Here is an 18,347-nt window from a genome sequence, read left to right as displayed (position 1 = left end):
TGCAAGAATATTATTTTATTTCTTCTAATCTCTCACATGGGCACAGGGTGGAGGGAAGTAGCCTTTGAAAGCTCTTTCAGCCAGCTTATAAAAACTAGAATTTTAATACATCAAGCTAAAGATTTTCACACACATACACACTGGGTTAAAGAAAATGGGCCTGAATGTTGGCTATCTTAGTGCAGAAAGGGTGAGGCTGAGATTTTGATTGAGGCCAGCTGAGAAGGGGGCACTGTGATACACAGCAGCAAGCCGAATGGGTACAGCAGCCAGCATGGATGACAAACAGATTCTTTCAAAGGTCAGAGAGGAAGACAACCCTATCCTTGCTAAAACATCCGATGGCTGTGTGGTACAGAGGCCTATTTTGCTTTGGTACATAATTTCCTCAGTGCTTGACTACAAAAGTGCATGAGATTGAATTCTAGGGCTCGTTCTAAATGGGAGCTGAGTCACAGGTAGCTCAGTGCTGTGTCTGCAATCTGAAGTGGGTGACTCACGTCTGTGAAATTCTGAGAGAAAGTACCAACCGACCGGCTGCTGCTTAGTCATCTTTTGCATGGATGCTGGGTTCATGAGCTCTGTAAACTATAATGAGCTATCTAGCCTTTTACCATCTCTTTATTCTTTTCTAAACAGTACAAATTACATCTCTAAAAATAACTTCATCTATGCAAGTGAGTCACTTCGACCCGACAAGCTTCCACAAGCTACCCAGCTCAACAGTAATATTTACTTGTGAAGGTACAAATCTTACTGTCATATTAGCCCCATTTTTTGTTTTTTGTTTTTTTTAAGATCAAAATTTGGTAGGCTTGGGGAAGGAAGGAGGGTTTCATCAAACGTTTTCATGAAAATATGGTTTACTCCTACCCTTCGACATGGGCAGAGGTTTGGAGTGGGGATGAGGGAAGAAATCCTTTGAAAGCTATTTCTAAGAGCTTAAGAAAACTAGAATTTTAATATTTCAGGTTAAAGATTAATGGAAAACTCTGCACTTTTCTTTGGTGAGGGATTCTTATTGGCTGTTGAAAGAGAAATACCGATCATCTTATTTACTTTAAAATCCTGAACTGTGAAGTTATCACATCTTGACAAAAGACCTGGCCACGCTAATAAACGCACACATATTAAACATTAATCTTTACTCTCCAGTAGCTGATCTCCCAACACATCCTGGATTCTTCAGCCACACAACTAACCTTTGAACTCCACCTGTCTGCTGGGTAGCAAGCAGTGCAGCCCTCAGACCTGCCTGCCTTTCTGGGCCTGGAGCTGCCAGCTCTAACCAGCCTCACCCCAGCCTGTTCCAGTTAGGCAATAAGTACAATGAATTCAACCAGAGGCAGGAGCAAGTTACCTGCAAGGATACTGCGCCTTCATAAATGAGGCAGCGATGCTGGAATATCAAAGCACTTTAATCTGCACTCTGGCTGGAGCCAGGGAAGAACAAGCCTCTCATCAATATTTGGTCAGGAATGGAATTGCCAATGCCTCTGGCCTAGAAAGTGTCCGCAGCTGTTCAGGCTTCTCCTTTAAGAGATCAGGCTGCTTGGCCTCAATAGGATGGCCACATAGACAACCTCTCCTAGGGCCCAGGTGCGTTAGAATAGAAAGATAAAATCACTAGTCCATTTGAAAATCCCCTAGGAAATGGCTTGTAGGGCCCGCTGCCTGGCTCGAGTGAGGGGAGAGGCTGAATCCCTGAGATCCCCCAACTCCTGTTCACCTGATCTGTCCCAACAAGGCCTGCCAGAGTTCCCAGGACCTGCTCTTCCCCCTTTGAGCAGATACCCCCTGCTGTGGTGCCGACTGCAGCAGGTCGGAACAGGTTGCTTCTGCTAGATCTTCACTAGTTCAGCCTCAGCCCCGAGCCCCCGCCTCGGCCTGTGTGCTGCCTGCACTTCACCCCGCCGGTAAGCTCTGCCACACTCTGGCTCCTCCAGGACACAGTGCCCCCGTTACCCCTTCTTTCATTCCTAAAGTTTGAGACTCCTTAACCTCTATAAGCCTCTTTTCTCATTTGCAAAATGGAGAGAATAGCCATCTTTCCCTCAGGGCTGTGACTGTGAAAAGATACCATCAGTGACAGTGCTTTCCAGACTGCAGTGTGCTCTGACCCCCAACACGTAGCTAGTGAACCCTGCTGAGCACGTAACACTGTGCTGGGCACTGCGCATAATATCATAGCTGAAAATATCAAACTAACCAGAAAAATCAAGCAACACACGTGACAATTAAAGAATCATCCAAGACAATATATGCTAAAGTCTCATAAATACGTTGTTCAGATCAAGTACTATGAGATGCGGTGATCAGATTAGAGAGAAAACTGGAGACAGGTTTTAAGAAATAGTGAGATACGAAGGTCAAGGAGAGAAACAAGAAGGGGCAACAAAGAGGCCAAGGCCGAGAGAGAGAAAGCCTCACAGGCAAGGTGATCCTGCTACCGAGAGAGGGGCCAGTAGGCACTTCCACGCAGTAAACAAACAAGATGGCAAGTGGTGTTCCTGCACGAATAATTTTGGTGGCAGGGCACAGGGGCGACAAACCAGTTGGCTAATGAAATATTCCTGCAGTGAGGTGATTGGTTATATATAAACTAGGGTGGAGGCACGGGAGTGGCAAACACAGGGATAAATAACAGCTTATATTTCTGCAGCACATAATGGTTTCCAATTCCCTGTCATGTGATTTAATCCTCATAAAACCCTGTGCTGTGGGCAGGATAAGCATCAATCCCATTTCACAGATGAGAAAGTCTCAGGCCCAGTGTGTGATGACGCTGGGACCTTGACCCCGGTTTTCTGACCTTGAGGTGAGTGTTTTTCCTATGATCTATGTAGTTCTGAAGACTAACTGCACATCAGACTTACCTATGACGCTGTTTTTAAAATATGTATGAGTTCAGCAACCACCCCCACCCTGATTCAGTCATGGAGGGAGGACAGGGAGAGGAGGCAGGGAGGTGCTCTGGTGTCAGAGCTCTTCTAGGCTTTGAGCGTCTGGCGTAGGCTGAAGTGCAAATGCGCTGCACTGCGCCGCGCGGGGCCCGGCAGGTAAGGGGTCAAGAGGAGGGACAGCACGGCACGGCAGGCCACTCCAAGGCGCGGGGCCTCAGTTCACGCTGTTCCGTCCCAGGAATCTGGGAAAACCTGTCTCCTAGGCTGGAAGCTCTATCAGCTCCAGGTGCCTGGACTCACTCCTATCTGCTTTATCTTCACTAGCCAGAGTAAAAAAAAAATTGCAGCATTCCAGGAGACTGGCTGAGAGCAGCGACTGGGAAGACACGTCCCTGCGATGAGGGGTGGGGGGTAAGACATTCCCAGCCCCGAGTGAGCACTGACGCTGAGGGCCCTCCCGGTCGCCCCATCTCCACACCCCTCATGCTACGTCAGCTTTGTCAGGCCCCATTCAAACAGCATCCTTGTGAAGCCTTCTCCAGCTTCCTCAGAATCTTCTTCAGTTCCACAAAACTGTGGAAGTCCCTGTCCCACTGTGGGCTTTCTCTGTCTCAGACTTTCCTGTAGGCAATGAGTAACTTGAGGGCAATAACCTCATACAGTCGTGTAGTGCTGACATGGGAGAGGCTCAGAAACTACTTGTTTCCTTTGTGTGGTGTCCACTGAATCTGAACCAAGCTGAATAAACCTCGATTCGATTTTCAGCTTTCTGCTACACCCTACGGCCCTCTGGAACCAACGTCGGTTTCTATCAAACCACAACTTCACTCGGGTGTTCTGACATACATTTGGTTTGCGCCGAGCTGCCTTCCCCTTCTCTTTGAGCCTTTGCCTAAGCAACAGGTTGGCCCTTTTATTAGATGGGGTTCATCTTCCAGTCTATTTCCCTCCACAAAATTGCAAATTTTAAAAGGTTTTGCTTTAACGACCATTTCCCCAAGAGATATCCACATTACTAAACCAAGCTGACACAATTCTGAACCAAGCAAACCCCTTGATATTTCATCTAGCTTGTACAACTTTCTCCAGGATCAGTGTCTGATTTTTATTAGGCTTTTAAATTATAGCTCTGAGCATAGTTCGATCATGGACCTCCACCGCTGCTTTTGTGAACAGTAAACTGGTCTAAATACTAGAAAGAATCTCTTCTCTCCCGTTTATCATACCTCCTTACCCCACCTTCAAAGCAGAATCTTAAAACACCTTAGATGCTTTCTGAAAAGCATTCTCCCAGTTGTGTACCAGCTAACATAACTCTCCCTCCTCCTCCCTTCTTAGGATGTATTTATATCCACTGTATCTGTCCCTCTTTCTCTCCACACACGTTAACTCTAAAATCTATGTGCCCAGAACTAGATGAGTGGTATGTGAAATTATTAACCTTACTTACTAGCATGTATGTCCTAAGCTAGGGGTAATTACCAAGCTTGAACACACATTTGTGGAGCCTGAAAGCCCATTTTAAACCTGCCATTTTCAAGATGACAGGCAGAATCTTCCAATATTACATTGTTAAGTGAACCTGCATAGCTGGCCCTTTTCCTTTATTAATGGATCCAGAAAGGATGGGCGTGGGGTGATACATGTTTTCTGTGTTTATCTAAAATCCTTTCAGATACCATGGGATTGCCTCAGTTTCTATCTGTAAATGGGCACAGACATTTACGAAACCATCCAAAGTGATCTACGGATTCAATGCAATTCCCATCAAAATCCCAATAACATTCTTTACAGACTTTATTTTTAAATCCTGAAATTCATATGAAACCACAACAGACAATGAATAGCAAAGCAATCTTGAGCAAGAAGAACAGAACTGGAGGGGTCACACTTCCCAATTTCAAAATATGTTAAAATGCTACAGCAATCTAATCAGCATGGTACTGGCAAAAAACAGACATAAAGACCAATGAAACAGAAAAGAGAGCTCAGAAATAAATCCATGCATTTACAGACAACTGATCTTTGACAAGGATACCAAAGACACACAATGGAGAAAGGATTGTTTCTTCAATAAGTGGTGCTGGGAAAACTGGATATACAAATGCAGAATACAATTGGACCTTTATCTCACACCATACACAAAATTCAACTCAAAATGTATTAAGGACTTGGATGTGAGGCTGTAAAACTATTAAAAGAAAACATAGAAAAAACTTCCTGATATTGGTCTAGGCAATAACTTTTTTGAATATGACCCCAAAAACAAAAATAGACAAGTGTGATTGCATCACACTAAAAAGCTACCGTATAACGAAGGAAGCAATCAACAGAGTAAAAGGCAACCTATGAAATGGGAGAAATATTTGCAAACCATATATCTGATAGGGGTTAATATCCTAAGGAACTCACACAACTCAATAGCCAAAAACCAAATAACCCATTGAAAACCAGCTAAGGACCCGAATAGACATTTCTCCAAAGAAGACATACGAATGGCTAACAGGTGCATGAAAAGGTACTCAACACTGCTAATCATCAGGGAAATGCAAATCGAAACTACAATGAGATATGACCTCATACCAATTAAGATGAATATCATCAAAAAGACAAGACATAAGAAGTGTTGGCAAGGATGTGGAGAAAAGGGGACCCTTGCGTACTATTGGTGGGAATGTAAACTGGTACAGCCACTATGGAAAACAGTATGTAGGTAACTCAAAAATTAAAAATAGAACTACTATATGACCCAGAAATCACTGGATCATTATTTAGCAGAAGGAAATGAATCTGGATCTTGAAGAGACAGCTGCATCCCCATGTTCACTACAGCAATATTCACAATAGCCAAGATATGGAAACAACCTAAATGTCTATCAGAGGATGAATGAATCAAGAAAAGGTGGTATGTATACACCAAGGAATATTATTCCACCTTTAAATAGAAGAAAATCCTACCCTTTGTGACCAAAAAATGGATGAACATGGGGGACGGAGGGCATTTTGCTAAGTGAAATAAGCCAGGCACAGAAAGACAAATACTGCATAATCTTACTCATAGGTGAAATCTAAAACAGTCAGACTCATAGAGGCAGAGAGGAGAATGGTTGCCAGGGTCTAGGGAGGGGGAAATAGGAGGATGTTAAGTCAAAGGGTACAAAGTTCAGTTATGCAAGATGAATAAGATCTGGAGATCTAATACACAGCATGGTGACTACAGTCAACAATACTGTATTGTATACTTGACATTTGCTAAGAGGGTAGATCTTAAGTGTTCTCATCACACACATACACACACACACACACACACACACCCCACACACACACACAAATGGCAACTGTGAGGTGAGGTGATGGATATGTTCATTAGCTTGACTGTGATCATTTCACAGTGCACATGTATATCAAAACATCAGGTTGTATACCTTATATATAACTTTTATTTGTCAATTATACCTCAATAAACCTGAAAAACAGGAGCATGGACACTTAAGAGGCTTGTTTCCTTCAGGATATGTTGACAGATTGATCTCTCAAAATTTCTTTCTTTGAAAAAGAAACCCAGGAACTATTTGGAGACTGGCTGAGTCACATCACTGCAGTTGGAAGCACATCTCCATGAGGGCCTATGTCATGAGGAGAGGAGGTCAAGTTGGGTCACTACCTGGGTGGGTGAGACCTTGAAGGAAATAGTCTCCCCGATGCAGCAGGAAGCAGCCCTGGTGGCAGGTGATGGCTCTGGATCAGCTTGAGGCCCAAACAAATCAGATACAGCCAACCACCTTGCATTTACAAAAGGCTACTCTATACAGACGATATGGGTGAGAACTCTAAGGCTCTGGGTCTGTGTTCTTCTGAAGAATTCCACTCATTTCAAGCAGCTGCCTCCTTTGATCTCAAATGCTGCCAGGCAAGGTAAAAGTGCCACTCAGATCTACCTGAGTGTTCATGGACGGCCATCTTCTAAACTGGGAAAACCGGATAACATGCTCCACATCCTTTTGTGCATCCAAGGTTCTGGAACATAACCTGCATGTGTCCACTTGGTGCTCATGCACCCCCTGCATAACTGACTCCCGAATCCCAAGGAAACAGGGCAAGATCATATCACTTTAGGAATCAAGAAATAACAGGATCACCTTGTTATGTGAGCAAAATAACACAAGGCAGAGCAGACAGGGTTCAGAGTTTGAATTTGGACATCTGGGACCTGACTTAAACTATTTTGTATTTACCACCTGTGAGTTCTTAGGCAAGTTACTAAACCTCTCTTCTTTCTATCTTTCCATTTGTAGAAGAGCAACTGTGATTTTTATCTTGCAGGATTACTGTGAGAGTTACGTGACATAATGCACATAGGGTATCTAGCACAGTTGTTGTTTCATGGTAAATGCTCCATAAATGACAATTATTAGTGTGATTTGGACTGAGGGCTGAGACACTTTCTTTTGCATAGAAATAGCAGTAGATATCAGCAGACTAAAGGGATGACCATGCCATGTGGGTGAGCAGCACAATGAATCCTGGTTCAGGCGGGAGAGGATGAACATGGTATCTGGTTGAAGTATAATCAAACACCTGACCAATAAAGAGCAGTGGTGGCCAAAACCCCACCACAGCATAAAGGCCAGAAAGTGGGGCTGTAGGTGCCCAACTCCACCACACAGAAAGCTTTTTCGTACAGCTGGTCCTTTCTTAAGAGACAATGTTATTTTTTTCTGGAACAGTAGGATATAATGATGATTTTCTAATTTTAAGATCCATGAGAGGACCATATCTTATTCATGTATCTGGTACAGTGCCTAGCCCAGAACAGGGGCTCAATAAATAATTTTTAACTGAATTATAATAGTGGACTGAACCCTGTTTTCCAGGGCACAGTAACAGAAAAAAGTGCACGTGCCATAAACAATGCCAAGGCTGCATCCCTTCCCCCATTTCCACAACATGTATACAGACGGCCAAACACTGCTAAGCACTATTAGTCAAGTACTATTTGAGCCTCTGATGTGATATCCACAGTAAAAAAAGGGCAAGAAAATCCAAAATCTCTAAAGAGTATTCTTATTGAACAGCCTCGGTTTGTTTTTAATCTTTCCACAGCCCTTGTTCACATCTGTGAACTCCCTTTATGGGCTCTGGAGCTATAAATCTATAAGAAGACAGATAAGGTAGAAACCTTGTTAAACAAAATCCCCACCAAAATGACAAACATTCAAACAGGAGTGGCTGCCTTTATCTCATTACCACCCAGTTTTGATGGAGTCTGTTTTCCTTTCACAAAGGGTTTGCTGTCTGAGAAACGAACATTTTACCCAGAGAACCAAAGTCACTCCCCAGCTAGGTATTTCCCAATGGAGCTGACCTGCCTGTTCCAGAGCAAGGCTGCTGAGCTGACTCTCTGGGTGGCTGTAAAATGCCTTGATTTTTATCTATGGCTGGACAGATCGGGTTTTGATAACTTCAGTCCATTTTCCTGGAATTGCAGGGATGTATCCACATGCTGACTCATTCTGGGTGCAGAGAGCACAGAATGCCCTGCGGAGGGGGGAGACTGCAAAGGCTCAGACTTGGGATAAAGAGGAGGAGGAGGAGGAAGCGGGAAGGAGACACTGACACCCCAGAGGACTGTTCTGGATTGATTATTTACAGACAGTTTGCCTGCAGCCAGATAAGAGATGGATCCTGCTGGTGCTTCCTTTAGGTCTTTCACTTTAAGGTAAAGAAGATCTGACTTGTTTGTTAAGTGATTAGGTTGCCCTGGAAGTTGGGCAACAGTGGTGATAACTGTATACAGTAACTGCTCCTGTTTGTTAGGAGTCTCAGCTTTTGTTTGCTGAAATGTTGAATGCAGTTGCATCTTTCTAGGTATGAGATACTTTTGAAGGGACAGTATTTAGTAAATTTAGATATAAAAAACTTGCCTTTCATTGGGAAGGATCGCAATATAACTTTGCAGGATTTTTCTGCCAGGAACAATCTCCAAAGTAGACATGAAGTCACATACACCCTAAGAGTATGAAGATGACCAGGTCACTGGGTGAGGGTAACTGATCGAATGGGAATGCAGAGGAAATTCAGGAAAATGGCAGAGAACCAGACAGGATTCTGACCAGGGCACTGGGGCTCATCAAAATGATGGGGGCCAGCACATCTGTGATCCTAGGTAGACCCAGCCCCAAAGTGGGTCACTGTCATAGCATCAGTAACACCAATTAATATGACTCACCTTTTCAAGGGATAGGTCTGTTCCTTGTCACATTCTTATAACCAATAAAGATTTTTACTATTACTAATTATAGTGTTCCAGTTCATTCTTTTAAAAATTACTATGCAATATTTGATACATATCAAAGAATACTTGTAACACACACTTCAGTTCGGTAACAGTGAAGAACCAGAATGTGCGTGGATCTACACTCCCTCTCGGAACAAAGACACCGCCCACCATCACCTGGGTGCACCCTCTCTATCGCACCTTCCTGCCTTTCCCCTGGGAGGGAACCACTACTCTCAAACAGCGATGTACCATTCCTTCATTTAAAAAAAATATGGCTTTAATACCTGTTTCAGCATCCCTAAATAACATATTGCCTTGTTTTGCTTGCTTTTGAGCTTTTTATATAAAAATTCTCCTGTGACTTGCTCTTTTCAGGCAACATTCGTTTTTTTAAGGCTTCATCTTTCTTGTTTGTAGGTACAGTTGCCATGTCCACAACCGTACAATGTTCCGTGGGTAGAGTCTAACACTTTATTATCCATCCCCTAGCCAGTAAGCATTTGGTTTTTCTCTAGTTTTCCCCACAACTAACAATGCTACCATGACAAGTTTTGTTTATGTGCCCCTCCAACGTTTTCCTCTTGGGTATAGCCAAACAGGTTTCTCAGCTTTCCTGCAGTAAGGTGGAGCCAAGTGATGTATTCTGACCAATGGACTATGGATGGGAGGAATGAATGCCCTTCCAGACCTGGCCCTCTCCCCTCCCCCTTCCCCCCACCTGCTAGCCTGGGATAGCAGGTGCAGTGGAGGATGCTGAGCACACAGGGGACTGTGGGGACAGAAGAAGCCAGGCCCTAGAATGCCTGCAGGGAGCAGAGCCCCCTCCCACCCACTAATGACCACCACTGAACTGGTATCACAAAAAATAACCCTTCGCTGTGTTAGCTATTCTGCTGTTGACAGTGTACTACAGTAGCTCACTGTGTCACCACTGGGGAAAGAGTATTCAGGACCTCTGTATTATTTCTTACACTTATATGTGAATACACAATTATCTCAAAAAGTTTTTTAAAACCATGCAAAACTGTATGATAAATATGAAGAAGTATTAACAAAACTACAGAAGGCAGTTTCTGTTTTTGGAAAACAAAAGTAGAGTGGCATTAGGTACAGAGGACAGACTTTAGACCCAGATGTGTGACTCACTGCAAACCCTTCACCCCTGATTTCCTCACCTTAAAAACAAGGACAGCACCTGCCCTTCCAACCTCATGGGAGTTTTAGAGATTCAAATTAAATGAGGTGATACATGGGAAAGTACTTCGAAATACTGGATATTGAAGAGACATTTCTAATAACAACTTGGGAATGACAGATGCATAATATAAACCCCACCTACATTTATAAGCCCTGGAAAGCTGCAGTTCTAAACCTTCTGTTAGCTCAGTCACCGAGGTTAAGGAGAGGTTAGGAATTACACATCCCTGGTAACATCAAAAATACTTGTTCCTGGTACTGAGAGAGTACATAACATGCCACTTTTCATGTAAGAAATGAGAAAATTAAGACTATATATTTGTATTAATTTTATATACATAAAGAAGCTGCTAGGCTGGATTTTAAAAACTAATAAAAGTGACAAGAAGAGGTACCAGGTGGACTGAGCAGGTTGAGTGTGAGACTTTTCATAGTGTGTACTTTTTAGAACTAGATGAATATATTCCTTATTCCAACAATAAAATAAAATAAAATATTAAAGGAACATTCTTAGGGAAGAGTCCTGTAGTGTGTGTGTGTGTGTGTGTGTGTGTGTGTGTGTGAACAAGCCTGCACATGATGGGGAATTCTGGCCAAGCCCTACCTCTTTCCTGTTTCCCCCAAATTAGAAATACCCAGGAGTCATGGAGGGGGGCTCCCTGTAGCAGCTACCCCTGCTTTTCAGTGTTCTGCCCTTTGGTTCACTTTGTTTAAGAATATCAATGGATTTAATTAGATCATTACCTTATATGGGGAAACTGAGGCTGGCCTACACCACCTGACAGGACACAATGAGATCAGAAATAGAAGCTGAGGTCTTTACTCCCACTTCTGTACTATAACCACTAGTCAGTACTTCTTTGGTGTCATGCGTGGCTTAAAAAACAAACGCTCTTAGGGTCCCAAAGTTAAATCTGGGTTGTTTCAAAGGACTTTCTAGTTGTTAAAATAATCAAACTTGAATAGCTGAAGTCAAGAAGCAGTTCTGATTGTGCTGGTCTCTGCAGCCCCAAGGTCTCTGGAATAGTGAACCCAATGCATGACGTTGGCGTGAACTGTCTTTGAACATTAGAGTGCACAGTCTCTTTTTGTTTACCCTCTGCAGAGCCCACTGGGCCTGCAATTGGGGGCTGTCACCTCCCACAAGAATGGGTCTTTTAAAGTATTCTGTCCTCCTGGTTAGAGGCCAACTGAACGTGTTTTCATCTTATAAACAGTGCTCACGCAGTGTCCCAGTGAAATGGGCTCTGTCTTCTTATTGACTGACTGCGGTGGGACAGCTTGGACTACGGGTTTTGGCCACTCCACTCTTCCAACATAAAACAAAAGCTACACCACTGGGAGATGCTTTCTCAGGACCACAGTTCATTTCTGAGGTCTCAATCAAACAAGAGCTTAAGGATAAACTTTGTAAATTCTTTTAATTTGTCTGACACAGGAGACAGTTTACAGTACATATGAGGTTTCCAAGCTACAGCCAAATGAAAAATAAGAAATATTAGCATAGCCAAAGAGATTAAAAAAAAAAAAAAAAAGGACAGTGTTCATTGTTAAAAGTCTCAGGGAATCAGAGCAAAATATACTGTGAGTTCCTTTGGGAAAGGAACACGCCCCATTCAGCCCTATATCTTCAGCACCCAGGTTGGTGCCTGGCACAAAGAATACACTTAAATGTTCAAGGAGTTCAAGTCAGATGTGACCTGGGAGTGCATAAAAAGGCAAACCCCATTTCTACAAATGTTTAGGCCTATGAAGCTAAATAAGACTCCATGTCTAACCTGGAAAACTAACTGGAAAAATGCATGAAACTAAACTTGTATCTTTATTGGGAAATAGACTGAGTGGAGACAATGGTTTCGCTCAGAGGTTGCTGGCTGGTTGGCATTTAAAATGTATATGTAATCTCTAGTTCGTTGGCCTCAGTCCAACTGATGGAGTCCTTTTTGCAACTGTCTTCACTAGGCTCACCTGCATGCAAACTCTGCTGATCAATGGCGGGTACTATGGTTTCCATGGAGACAGGGAATCCTTAATCCACCTTTCAACACTGGGGAGAGTTCAAAAGACTCACAGTACAAAAAACCAGATTCACAGTTGGGGCATCAGGAGTAACACTGGGGAACCCAGTGGGACCTCATTTGCAGAAAGGAACTAGGAATTAGGATCCTTACTGATCATGTATACTGGGGTTGGGATTCTCTTGACCATATACATATCTAGGGTCTTCTAACTGTTACAGAAGAGGCAATACAGTGTTTACTGCGCTCCCTGCCTCTTTCAAATCATGGCATGTACTCAGAAAACTGGTATGACTTTATAGCACACTGGGAAAAATGTGTGAAGCTGGCAGATGGGGTCCAGCTCCCCCAAGGACTGAAGCCATCAGTAGCCTATCTGTAGTCTATCCCTAAGCCAGTGGTGTGCCCAGCACATGGATTGGGAAGCTTTAGTAAACTGTTGAGAGCAAGAGTTCCGGAATCTAAAGGTCTTAGTTCAAATGCTGTTTCCTTCAACTACTGGCTCTGGGACTTCCAGCAAGTTACTTTATATTCACTCTTTCTAAGTCACAGTTTGGTCATTTGTTAAATGGGGCACTGCTAGGAATTACCCCAAGAAGGATGTCTTGAGGATTAAATAACACAAATATATGCAAAGTACTGACAGCAGTGTCTGGAGCATGGTGTACACTCAATACCTGTTAGCTGTTATTACTATAACTATAATCTTCAACAATAGCAAAAATTTTGCACCAAAATAATGCCCATGTTTCACCAATGTCAATAATACTTCAAAATTAATTTTAAGAAAGGGTTATACTGAACTGGATCAATACTATAAAAGGTACTTTCTTTCATTGAGTTAGATGCCATCTTTGGTTACAATTTATAAATTTCCATGAAGCTGCATAAACTTTTAAGTTAAAATCACTGAGTTTTCATGACCTTTCTTTGATCAGATAAACTCACTTTAGCAATGACTTTAATCCAATAATTACAGCTGAAAAGAATCAAACACCATATATAAAAGGTACAGGGAGAAAAAAATCATCACATGGTAACAGGCATCTGATTTACAGCCTCCTTCCTTACAAGAAGTCCTGTAAGGTCATTAAAAGGTGTCACATAAATCCAAGGTATTAGAATGAAGAGAATATTCCCAATAAAGGGTAATGAAATAAATTCTCAAATCAGTGTCAGAAATTACAAAATAAAAAGACTTTCTGGAAGCAGACTTTAAAAATAAAATTCAAGTTTCAATCTGAGTCAAAATAGTGACTGTGGTAGCGAAACGATTAGAGCTACCCGAGTTGTAAACTGTGAAGAGGGTGTGCGTGTGTGTGTGTGTGTGTGTGTGTGTGTGTGTGTGTGAGACGAAAGATGAACATCACTTTGCCTAGCAGAGCTAACTACTTCCAAGGAAGTCCAGGATAAAAATTAACCAAAATGCTTAAAGTATTTAAAGGACTCAATAGGTTTCATATTCAAAGCAAAGGGCATTTAGAAAGTAAATTTTCTTTTATCTTTTCCCATATCATTTTATCATTTTGAACAATACAGAGAACTGGCTGGTTTCACTTTTTGTTCATAATCAATTTTAGTTTCAACTGCTTTTATAGCTATTATTACTATTATAAATCATAAAATTAAACCACAAATCTTTATATTTGCCTAATCTGAGGTAAACACATTAATTCTAAATAATACACTTTTTATAGATTTGGTTTGAAATGAATTGTAATACATAACATTATGGTTTCAAATGTTAATCGCTTTACCAACTCTGACTTGTGCTTTAAATCTATTCATATAAAAATATTATTTGTATCCCAAAAGAATGCAAGTTTTGAGAAACCTGTAAAGCAGTTCTGGTTTAACTGAATTATCTAGCAGCCATCTTATTTGTTGCTGCTCAATATCTTACAAGTCACTGGTTCTGTGGCAATGAGATAACTCCACACCACCGTGCTCAGGAACTGAGTGGCTGCTACTGTGCTAGCTTTACATCTGAGTGGAGAAATGACAGTGCTACATCAATGCAAATAATGTCCATGGTTATACCAGCAATCACAGAGCCTGACAAATCAGAGCTTGGAAGGGGTGCTTGTAGCCATAAACAGAAGCCTCTGATTTTTACTTAAAATTTCAAAAGCCGCCCTAATTTCTAACTTATTGGCCTTGATTGCAGGCCTATAAAGAAAGAATTATTTAAATAACTAGCAGAATTAGTCTGCAGTTGTCAATTTCCTCTAGCTTAGGAAAAAAAGTCTTACCAGAACTGAGCTCTCTTGAAATGGAACAGCTTAAATGGTAAGACAGATATTTTACCAGGGATACATGGCCTATGGTCCAGGTTGGATGACTCAAAGAGTCATTTACCACAAATTTACAGGTAACAGGAAAAGACAGCTTCTCATGGTCACAGGCTCTCTCTTGCCTTAGAAGTCACAGATCTCCATACCCTTTCCTTCTGAGCAGCATATCTGCTACCTTAAGCAGCCACCTTTCGTACACAGTGCGGCTGACGGGGGACCCATGAAAAAGAGTCGATGTTTTACCCAGTAGTTGCTTTTATTCTGCTTCTGTGCCTTGCTGTCTGGTTCTCTTGTCATCCAGCATTCTGAAAAGCTGCTGGCTTACAGAAACATCTACCTCCAAAGGTAAATCAGCTTGAAAAATTCAGAATTACTATAAAACCATTACAAATATTTCTTACATGGTGGCCAGGAAACCTTCCTGAAACAGTTTCTGATCACACTGTGGTTCCAAGTCCTGCGGTCCACTGATAATGTATGGGGGAAGGAAGAAATAAATGCATAAAAAAGCCCCATGGCCATAATCACAGCCACAGCCCTCACTCCTGGAATCATCAGGAATGCCAGGACACTGAAGAATCTCCTGAGAGACCCCAAGTATGCACATGCTTCCCCGAGGACATGGCTGCTTCTGCACAGGCTGGCAGAGTCTGGGGTCAGAGCTGCCTGTCTCTGGAGGGGAGCACCTTTCCTCCAGCATCCACAATGCTCAGAATTACTGCCAACACCTGCCCTCTTGACAGCACTCTTCCCGGGCCTGGGCAGAACAGAGTGGGGAAGGGAAAGCAGGGATGTTATCCTGCCAGGTCTCCAACCTCAGGGAGTAGTGGAGCCAGCCACAGAAGACTGGATCCATCTCTAGGCACTTCCTCTTGCTTATCGCATTCTTGAGATCTCAGATAATTCACTGCAATGTTCTATCATTAAGCCTCTGCTACCCCGTCTTCAGATCCCTGTCTTTATGAGAAAAAAGGGGAACAAATGGTCCCTGGAGTGTTGTAATCAAACAAGCAGATGTTTCCAAAGGAAGACAAGTGTCAGATGCTTAACTGCATGACTGAATAGAACATATCTAACCAAGCTTCACTTGGATGTAGCAAGGCCTAGATATTAGAAAGAAGCAAAAAGGTGGAAACAAGTTATCTAAAGACAGGCTGTGAGTTAACGATGGAGCAGGAAACAGCATCAAAGTCCCCTGACTCAGAGGCAAGGTCTCATCTGCCACAAGAACCCAACGTGGGCAGTGACGCTAGGAGACAAGAGTGAACAGCCTGGGAGGAAAGGAATCACAGCCCGAGCAAACACTTGGGTAGAAGTCAATTAAATGAATCCCAAGGTCCCCGTGGCTGCTCTAATGAGTGCCTGGGGGTTCTGTTTCTTAGTAAGGTAGTCAATACTAAGTGAAAATATGACTCTGGGACTTGATTTTGCACAGACGTTTGACTTGGAAAAGCTAAGATAGGAAGGTGGAGAAGGAGCTGTCATGGTAGCATGGAGAAAATATTCTGGGGAAAAGCTTCCAAAGGAAAAGAATTGCTATAACACTGGAGGCACTGATAAGAAAGCGGGCAGGAGCTGAGGGGTGAGGGCTCTTTTATCTCTGAACATCACTCTTGCTAGCCACCCTTGAGCTACACATAAAAACACCGGTTAGAATGAGCAATGCCAAGAATATCTTTTCTCCCTTATATCTGATATAATCTGACATTGAGTCTTTTGAAAATAGAACCATAGCTAGGAACCAAAGTAAGTTTCAGGGAAGAGCTGAGATTTCATGCCACTTTGGGATAAATAAACTGGTTGGAACATTCCTCTCATTTAATGTTTGCAGTTGTCCTTCTGTGTGTCCTTTCCTCCCTGTCCTTCTCCCACAGCCACTGGGGGGACTCTGTTGCTGCCACCATTCGCGGCAGGGTACAGACCCTCTTGCTGAGCTGGATCAGGGGAATCACACCAGACTAATCACCCAGGCAACTGCCTAGGGTTATGAGAGATGAACGGAGGATGTGACCAGGATCTGGGGTCGGGTTAACAGGCTAGAAACAGAATCACTGGGATCAGATGGTGGGCACAATGGAAATGGCAAAATGGGAAGGGAGGAGTCACCAAGGAATTATGACTCAGGATACAAAACCAAAGCAGGGGCACAGAGTCAGAATCAAAAGCAGTGGCTAGAAGTGCCAGAAGGCAACAGAAGATGGTGAGCAGAGATGACTGCCAGGAGGCCTTGACTATGAGGCTACCTCTCCTACCTGGCCCTGTACTGTAGGTTAAGCTTTATATGCCAATATCTCCATAGGACTTAACAACCAGATCCCCAGTGAACATACGTGAAAACTAAAGTAGACGGAGGCTAGTCCTAGTGATTTGAAGAAGGTCATGGAATTAGCTGGAGGTATACCCAAGATTAAAATCTTCACCTGTTTATCTGTGCACATAAGATTAATACAAAGCGATATGCTTCAATTTCCAGATGCATCGGAAAAGATGGCCCCAGTGTATGGCCAGCTACACACCAGAAGCTCAGTACAGCGTATGCACGACAAGGTGGTTATCAAGGGGAAACAGCTAAAGGCAGGAAAACCAACTCCTTACAAGTATAGCAACTCTCAGTTACCTCTTTGTAGTTAGGCCAAGGTTCTGATTAGAGGCTTTCCTCCCTCTGCCCTACAGACATTTTAGTGTTTCTTTCCTTACTATCTGTTGGTGTGAAATTAGGTAAGACAAACTAATTTAAGAGCTATTTTAGCCTAAGCAAACCACAACCAAGAAGGGCAATCTGCTGGGGAAGGAAAATCTCCCCATATCAGTATCTTTATACTATCTGAGGGCCTGGCTAAATAGGGCCAAAGCGTTGCTTCCTGAGTGAGTTTATTAAGCTCTAGGGTAGTTGTAGCTACTGAGTGAAGTCAACTCAAACCCACTGCTTTGCTGTAACTTGACTTAAAAGAGCTGACACTTCTTTGCCTTGAGCTCAGAGACTGGGCATTTGCACACCAAATTAATAAAGAATAAAGGTCTTGATTACTTGCAACCTGAACCTGGCATCATGGGTCACTGGTTCTTATAACACAAAGAAATAAACAAAAGAGACTCTAAATTACCCATTGAGAGAAAGCTGGACCAAAGTTTATTGACTGACTGATTAATGTAACACAGCAAACATTTAAATAACCTACTACATGGAATAAAACTGAAAAATAATGTTGGAAATACAATAAAATACTGTTTCACCTTTAATATATACATATAATCAAAGTCGTAGACTTTTAACTTAATAAAGATGATAACCAAATGATCAAAGCAAGTATGTTTTGAGTAATCCTGAAAGTTTTAAGACCTGATACTGGGAAGATTCTATGAAACAGAAATCTGTCTTGGAAAGAGTTTCTTAAATTCAGCACTATCGATATTTTGCACAGAATGATTTGTTTTGTTTTGTTTTGTTTTGTTTGGGGGGAGGGGGATGGACTTGCCCTGTGCATTGTAGGATGTTTAGCAACATCCTTAACCTCTATTAACTAAATGCTAGTAGCAACAACAACCACCTCCCCCACCTCCCCCCATCCCAATCACGACAATCAAAATGTCTTCAAATGTCCCTGGAGGGAAAATTACACCTGGTTGAGAACCACTGGTCTAGAGATATTTCTCT

The 18,347-nt window shown here is 42.5% G+C and overlaps 1 protein-coding gene across 2 annotated transcripts in view; it reads right to left on the bottom strand.

The window, feature by feature from the left end:
• Positions 1 to 18,347, bottom strand: part of BABAM2 (BRISC and BRCA1 A complex member 2) — a 315,632-nt gene that overhangs the window by 43,741 nt on the left and 253,544 nt on the right. The gene's annotated exons all lie outside the window — the stretch shown is intronic.

The sequence above is a fragment of the Miniopterus natalensis genome, chromosome 13 (assembly GCF_054644295.1).
Source record: "Miniopterus natalensis isolate mMinNat1 chromosome 13, mMinNat1.hap1, whole genome shotgun sequence".
Classification (NCBI taxonomy): Eukaryota; Metazoa; Chordata; class Mammalia; order Chiroptera; family Miniopteridae; genus Miniopterus; species Miniopterus natalensis.
This window is presented reverse-complemented; position numbering and strand designations above follow the sequence as displayed.